Consider the following 8,750-nt stretch of genomic DNA (forward strand, 5'->3'; position numbering starts at 1 on the left):
GTACAACATGCTATTGTCCATTTCGAAGTACAATATAGTTTCCATTTTTAAAAAATAATTTTCTATCCAACTTTATAATTTTGTTTGTAGTAGTTAATTCATGTTAGCTTATTTTAATGTGTCAGGATTTTCATTATATTCTTTAGTTTGATTCATGTGTCTCTCATCTGACATACCTTTTAAAGCTTAAGGAATAAAGCAGTATAAATGCTATTCAATCCACAAAATTTTTATAATTTGAGGACAATTTTATTTTGAAAAATAAAAACAATATTTTTACAATATTAAGTACTTGCCACTTTAATGTTAGGTAAAATCTACCATCAAAGTAAAGTCTAAAATTTTTACTGCAAAAGACGAAAGTTTTGAACTTATTGACACACTTTCAAAACATTGTATAGAGTTCATTTAGATCCCTACACGAAAACTCAGCAGTCTGAAAGAGGATATATGCTGCTTTGAGGGACTAAAACTGTGGAAGATTACCTTTGAACGCTCTTCTGCATTTTGTTGCATAATTCACACCCTTCCTCTCAAGTTCCAGGCCTATATTCTCTACATAATTTATCCTTCTGTAAATTTTGTTTGACAGGTTAATGACACCTACTGGGCATCAAGCATCTTTGTGGAACCCTCCATACTCCAGCTGGAAAGAATAGTATAGTCCGGCTCACAAATGCTGAGCAAATGTACACAGAATTGCTCTACCTTCACATAGTCCAGGGCGGTGGAACTTTGTTACATGTTCATTAGCAGTGATAAAACCCTGGATTGTTATTTTCCTAATTAGTCATTAATAACAGTTAACACTATCATGAGATCACAATTTCAGAGTATGGAGGATATATTGTTGACAGTGAAATCTAATGAAAAACAAACTGGCTTCTTATATTTTATACAAGATGTTAATCTTACTGATAGAATTACTGCCACTCCTGCCAGATACTAGCTTCCATTCATTTTATCTGTTTTGTTCTATTACAATTCTGATGCATAAACTATACAATATTCTAATGGGAAGAAACTTCTTAAATTAGAGAGTGGGTTATAGAAATTATTAAATAAACGAAGTTCTGAAGTATCTAAAGGCTGATAGTAACAAATCTTATTTCATCAGTTATAGCAAACTGCTTTCCTATAATAGCAACCATGAATGCTCAGACAAATCAATGCAAGCAGATCAATTTTTCTTAGCTCTTTAAATGTTTAAGGCAGCACCTGGCCTTTACAATGTCTCTTGGTTGTAGGTAATAGCTGGGAATTTCAGGTGAAGGATTACAACTTCTGAGTTAGTTATGCTACCTGAAATGATCCATCCTATGTGACTGAAAATGCCAGTTTGAAAATATATTCATGGGATTAGGAACAAACACTTCTTTGCCTGAAATCTTGTGGTTTAGCTTTAGCATTTACTAGTCAGTCCATTTCTTTGAAATATTTAGCTGTCTGACAGCTTAAAATCCTAGGTTTCCTTTAAACTTGAGCCCGGCTTTGGAGGAGAAAGGGGTAGCGTGGGGGTGGATTTTATGTAAGGCTTTCTGAAAAGAGTTTACTGAAGTGCTTTTGCTGGCAGGGCACTTGGGAAGGCTAGCAAGCTGCTGCTCCTCAGTCCTTCTTGGGTTTTGCCCTTAGCCTAGATCAACATTTAGTCAGATAATTTACGTCAGAGCCTCTTACGTCTGTTGTTCAGCCTTGTTAAAGTCATCATCTTCCTGTCATGAAGAAGCACGAAAAAGGCCCAGGTGCGATGCCCAGGGTTTGTTAAGCCGGTTGGATATTTGTAAAAGCCTTGATGCTCTTATATCCTCAATTCCCAGCTGGATGTGTTTTTCTCATCCAAATTGGGGAACTGAGTTTTATAAACATGTTGTGATCAAACATCACCTAATAAGATTTCTTTCTTTGTGAATGTATGATAGTTGAGTACCACAAATATATTAAAAAATATGGAGAACACAAATATATTACAGAGTCATGCCTTCTGTGTTAACTATAAACATCTAAATGGGCACTAAGAATTAAAGAGAGGAGTAGGCAATAGAGACTTAGTCCTAGATCTCTTGCCTAATTCTGTGCACATCATTTACTGTCTTCGTTTCTTCATCCTTACGTTGGAGGTAGTTCTACCTGCCCTTACGTAGAGAACCAGTAGGATAAGAGTTCTGACAGTGCTTATGAATTAGAGGGCGCACTGTACATACAGATTTTATCATTAGTATAACCATATTGTAACAATAGGCTTTTTTAAACTAGAAAAATATAACATGAAGAATTATCAAAAGCATGAAGAATTAAATGTTAGCTAAATTTTGAAAGCATTTTTTTTTTTTTTTTTTCAAAGACAGGGTCTTTCTCTATTGCCCAGGCTAGAGAGTAGTGGTATGGTCATAGTTCACTACAACCTCAAACTCCTGGGCTCAAGCCATATTCCTGCCTCAGACTCCCAGGTTTCTGGGACTACAGGCACTCACCACCACACCTGGCTAATTTTTCTATTTTTATAGAGATGGGCTGTCACTCTTGCCCAGGCCAGTCTTGAACTCCTGGTCTCAAGTGATCCTCCTGCCTCAGCTTCCTAAAGTGCTAGGATTACAGGCGTGAGCCACCATACTTGGATTAAAGGCATATTTTAAAAAATAAATACAGAAAGAAAGAGCTCTTCAGAGACCATAGTAGAAGAGATGCGATCTGAGTTTTTAAAAAATCTTGACCTCAGAAGCATAGAGAAGGTGAGGGTGAACATTCCAGACAGAGGGAATCTGGTGTGAAAAAGTACAGAGTAGGAATGGACAAGGAATGTTCAGGAAATGGAAAGAAGGTGATGTTCACTTTAGTTTAAATCTCCCCTTTGTAAATCATTATAAAAGTTAAAACTTGGAGACAATGACAACATTGTAAACTTTTATTCCATAGTAATAAGAAAAGGCTCATACAGCTTGCACCTATCTAAATTAACTTAGAACGAGTAGGTTTAGCATTAATTTAGGAGAAAATTAAGTACTTTAGGGCTCAGGAGGATAGAAAGTAAAATTAGCATCAGTTTTCTGGGGTCCATTACAAAAGACTTCCTGGAGAAAGGGCTTCTAGAAGAAAGTGATAAAAGTAGATTTGAAGAAAGGTTGAAAGCAAGAAAGAATGCCCTATTTTGGGGGGGTTGAGGGAAGCTGACTCTGTGAATGGAATGACCAAAAGTGGGGTCTGAACTGTAGTCTTTAAAGAGAGGCACTTTAAAGGTACAAGGAATGTTGATTCAGACTCACTGTCCATTCGTTTTGGTTCCATCTGCCCCATTGTCTCCAAGGCCACTTGAAAACCTGCAGGCAAAAGTTTGCTGCCTATTGCGTGTTCTGCTCTTTAAGTTCCCTCCTGCCTAGAAAAATGAAGCATATATTTTGTTTGACACTTTCCATGTTCTCATCCATGCACCACTCTCTAATGTTTCTTCCTATTTTCTCCCAAAAGGAACTCTGTTTCTCATATGAGACAACTTTTAATAATTTCCTGGCTTGTTTCTTTTTCTGCCTTTGCTTTCAGCCTTTCTTCCGTCAGGAGTATCTTGCACTGTCCTTTCAACTATATGAACCCAATCTACTTTTAAAATCCAAGCCTTCAAAAATCACTTCTCTGAACATCACTGGCTACTTTTTGGTTTCATTTAGCATGTATTTTTTTTGTGTGTAGTTATATTTATCTTGCTATACTGAGAACACTGTAAAGAGACTATATCTTATAACCTTCAGCATTACATTGCTTAGTATCTCTGAAAATGGGGTGTGAGTGTGTGTATATGTGTATGTGTCCATATATCTATATGGCTTATAGTCTAATATAGACTGATGGTTTTCAATTTTGTGTGTTCATTTCTTAATGGAAATTAGAGCTGGCTAAATGTGTAGAAACCACTAGAATGTAAACCTAATAAGATCAGAGACTTTTTGTTTTTTTTTGGTTTACCACTATATCTGTACCACTCAGTTCCAACCCAGATGTAGTACTTAATACATATTTGGTGAATGAATGCTGATTTAACTTACTTAATCTGTAGGTCTTAATCATTACTTTTAAATATCAAGAGACCTCCAGAATATTGTCTTAACAAGATCATTAAATGTCTTCTCAGTGTTTGAAGGATAACATCAGAGCATCTAATCAGTTTTCCCAGAGAAGAAAACCTTGGCTTTTTTGCTCTGTTTTGTTGTTTCTTTTTTTTTTCTTTTTCCCTTTCCCTTTTCCTCTTTCCCTTTTCCTTTTCCTTTCCTTTTCTTTTCAGAAGAGGACAGAAGAAATAGGTGAGAAATCACAGTTAATGTAATCTGGCTTTAGACTATTCAATGTTTTTGGTCTTTTCTTTATTGAAAAAAAAAATCACAGTGGAACAGAAGAAAAAACCTGAGGAAAGACTAATTTCCAATTCATGGTCCTTGGTTAGGCTTTTGAGGTATTTATTTAAGTCTTGCTCATTCTTTTCTCTACATTGACATTTCACAGTGAATATTTTGCTTATTCTATCCTCAGTGTTTTCTCTCTGGCCAGCTTACCTGGCAGTATTCAAAAACCAAGAAGAATGGACCTTAAATTGTTCACTCTTGACAAGGTTCAAAAAACAGGAACTGAGAAACAGACCATTGACTTTTTCCTCTTTTCTTTTGCCTTTAGCTCAAGCCAGGGCAGAACAGCTGCAGGGACAGTGACAGTGAAAGCGCCAGTGGAGAATCCAAGGGGTTCCATCGGAGCAGCTCTCGGGAAAGGCTCAGTGATGTAAGTTAAAAAAAAAAAAAAAAAATCAACCCAAACCACACAGGATTGATTCAGGTCTCTATTACATAACTCTCCCCTCCCTTTAGATCACTTTGCATACCCAGTCATTGCAGTTCACACTTTCTTTGTGTACACGTTTGAACCTTGCAGTTATGATGTCATTCTAAATGTAGTATGACCAAAAATGTATTTTAACAAATTTTAAGGTAGATGGGAGTATTTGTCGTCTTGGAAACAATCGATTGCAAAGAGAGAGGATTATACTTTTATCATCAATGTTAAAAATGAAAGAAGTAGACAGTACTATAACTGGGAAATGATTTCATTTAGCTATGGGGGTTTTGTAATTTCTTCACCTGGGAAATTGGTAACAGTCCTTTTCCGTCTGTCATTTTATTCCTGTTAGAAGTGATGACTAACTAGCCACTTATTTGGCAAGAGAAGGAATTGAATTTCCTGGTGAATTTCTAGGAGGAAAAACCTTGCGAGAACATACCATACGTCTTAAGGTGTCTGTCAGCCTTCTTACAGCCCCCTACCCACCAACAGGGCAGGTTCCCCTCTGCTATTTCTGAGAACCACCTACCCCCTTTGGAGCCTCTTGTCTTTTCCTGTCACATATCCTATATCAACATTTTTGACCCATCTTTGCCCCAAGAGAAACACTTGGAAACTCTCTTATAAAATGGATCAAATAGAGAAAAAAATTATTATTGATACCAACAAAGCAACATTAACAGATTAAGTGAGAGAATACCATGAAAGAAAGAGACAGCAGTTTAGAATCTCTGAGTATTAAGAAGCAGCAGCAGAGTTAGGATATATAATGAGGAGCAAAATCCTTCACCTCTTTTCTTCTTTTTTTTGTATAGTACTCTAAAGCAGTGGTCTTCATTTTAATGTGCAAGATGATCTACTGACTTACAGAAAGACAATATTATTACTTAATTTTCTTCTAAAAAAAGAAATTAAGCTTTACTAGTATTCAATTTAATGAGCAGAGAGTAGTTGATGTCTATAATTTTTAAACACATGAATCTTAGCGGTGTGTACTCAAAACTTTTTTTACTGAGAGGTGTCCACTAGCATAAAACATTGGAGACACTGCAGCACACTCAGCCATTCTCAGTAATAATATCAAATACACTTCTTCATTAGCTGAGGAAGACAACCCCAAGATACAACCACCTTCCTACTTAGCTGAGGAAAGTTTGTGAGGTTTTGGATGAGAGTTGATATATGGGATATTGAATAAGTGGAATAAACAAAGTATCATTATTTCTATGGTATTCTTAATATCTTAGTTATAGATAATTTCCTCCCCTTCTTTGAATATGGTATGATATCTATCAGTTATATAAATAAAGAGTACTAGCTAAGTCTTTTTCTGTGGGTATGAGTGTTTCTGTGTGTAAGAATATGTTTCATTATGTATTCGTATGTTTCATTATTTTTGTGATAGAGCTGTATAATCATAAAACCATAACAACTGTTCTTACCTGAGTTGTTAACAATATTTCAAGCTTAAATAGCTGTTTTCCTGAATGTTTTTATGCTCTTAAAATGAGATCTCATTGACCCTGGAAATTATTCCAGGGTTAGTCAGTCATATTTGCTTCATAGAGTGGAGAAATGAAAGCCACATAGCTTCAGGGGACAAGAGTGCAGTGATTATATCTTTTGACTGGTTGTTCTAAACTCACTTTCCATTAGATCAAAAGAAATTGGCCAGCATGAGCAACATAGTCCAAAAAATACAAAAATTAACCAGGTGTGGTGGCACATGCCTGTGGTCCAGCTACTCAGGAGGCTGATGCAGAAGATTGCTTGAGCCCAGGAATTTGAGGCTACTGTGATGATGCCACTGTACTCTAGCCTGGGCAACAGAGCAAGACCCTGTCTCCAAAAAAAAAAAGAAGAAGAAGAATTGACAAAAGACATTCCATATTTATGAATAGGAAGACTGAATATTGTTAAAATATTGATACTACCCTATGCTACTTGTAGATTCAATGCAATCCCTATCAAAATTCCAACATTTTTTGCAAAAATGGAAAAGCAGATCTTCAGATACATATGAAATGGCAATGAGGGCCATAATAACCAACACAATCTTGAAAAATAACAAAGTTGGAGGACTTACACTTTACCAATTTCAAAATTACTGCAAAGCTACAGTAATAAAAACAGTATGAGACTGGCATAACATTGTAGATATAGATCAATGTAATAGAATCAAGAGTCTAGAGACAAACTCATATACCCAAATGATTTTTGACAAGAGTGCCAAGTCTTTGAAATGTGGAAAGAATTTTTTCTTCAATAAATAGTGCTGGGGCAACTGGATTGATTGGTACGTGAAAAAGAATGAAGTTGGGCCCTAGATTACACCATGTATAAAAATAAACCCAAAATGGATCAGTGACCCAAGTAAATATAAGTGCTAAAACTGTAAAACTCTTACAAAAAAAACATACAGGTAAATCTTTATGACCTCGGATTCGGCAGTGGATTCTTAGATATGACACCAAAAATATGTACAACAGAAGAGAAAATATTAATAGGTAAATTGCACTTCATCAAAATTAAAAACTTTTGTGCATAAAGGGGTGTCATGAAGAAAGTCAATAGACAACCTACAAAATGGGAGAAAATGTGTGCAAATCATGTAAGTGATAAGTGTTTAATATCCAGAATATGTAAAAAAAATTCCTGAAACTCAACAACAAAAAAGAACCTAATTCAAAAATTGGCAAAGAACTGGAATAGACATTTCTGCAAAGAGATAAAAGAGCCAATAAAATGAAAAGATGCTGAAAGTCATTACCCTTTATAGAAATGCACATCAAAACTGTATCTAGATACTACTTTACACCTGGTGGGATAGCTATAATTTTTTAAAAAAGAAAGAAAAATAACAAGTGTTGGGTAGGATGTGGAAGTTGGAACATTCATACAGTGCTGGTGGGAATGTAAAATGATGCAGTCACTGTAGAAAACAGCTTGGCAATCTTCAAAAGCTATACATGTAATTATCATATGACAAAGCAATTCCACTTTTAGGTATATACCCAAAAGGATGAAAAATAGAAACTCAGATACTTATAAAACAGTTGTTCATTACAATATTATTTACAGTAGCCAAAAGGTAGAAACAATCCATGTGTTCATCTACAGATGAATGGATAAACAAAATTTGACACATACATACATACAGTGGAATATATTCGATCATAAAAAGGATTGGCATTCTGATACATACTTTAATATGGAGGAAGCTTAAAAACATGCTAAAAAAGAAGCAAGACATAAAAGGACAAATATTGTATGATTCCATTTAGGAGGTTATCTAGAATAGGCAAATTCATAGAGAAAAGTAGAATAGAAATTATCAGGGATTGGCATGAGGGGAGTGGGAGGGATGGGGAGTTATTGCTTAATGGTTATAGTTTCTTTTTGGAATGGTAAAATCATTTTGGAAATAGATAAGTTATAGCAGTTGCTCAACATTGTGATTGTAATGAATGCCACTGAATTGGCACACTTAAAATAATTGTTAAAATGGAAAGCTTTGTGTCTTACATATTTTACCACAATAAAAAAAATGTAAAAAACAACTTTAGGGCTATAAAAATTGTGTCAGTCTTATGTCAAGCCAGTCAGTGAAATACTTTGATTTCATGTTGTTCATTAACTATTAAAATTCACACATTTTGCAGCAACATTATTAAAAAGGAAAGAAAGAGAAATGACCAAAGGAAAATTGGCATTTAGTGAGATGTTCCAGACTTCCAGTCACTTTTTTCCTGCATATGTGTAGGTCTGAGGTTTCAGAGTCTTACATCAGGTCCTAATGGCAATCTAAAATCTGCTGAGAAGAAAATATTTGATTAGTCAACCCACAAAACAATTATTTTTTATACCAGGGCAACACCTACTCACACAATATTTTAAAAAATAAAGATACCTCCATTTTTGCTTGAAAGAGAATT

General features: G+C 35.1%; 1 protein-coding gene across 2 annotated transcripts in view; it reads left to right on the top strand.

Annotated features, from left to right (window-relative positions):
* AUTS2 (autism susceptibility candidate 2) overlaps positions 1-8,750 on the top strand; it is a 1,232,042-nt gene that overhangs the window by 576,278 nt on the left and 647,014 nt on the right. The gene's annotated exons all lie outside the window — the stretch shown is intronic.

This window comes from Propithecus coquereli, unplaced genomic scaffold (assembly GCF_000956105.1).
Source record: "Propithecus coquereli isolate 6110/MARCELLA unplaced genomic scaffold, Pcoq_1.0 Scaffold150, whole genome shotgun sequence".
NCBI lineage: Eukaryota > Metazoa > Chordata > Mammalia > Primates > Indriidae > Propithecus > Propithecus coquereli.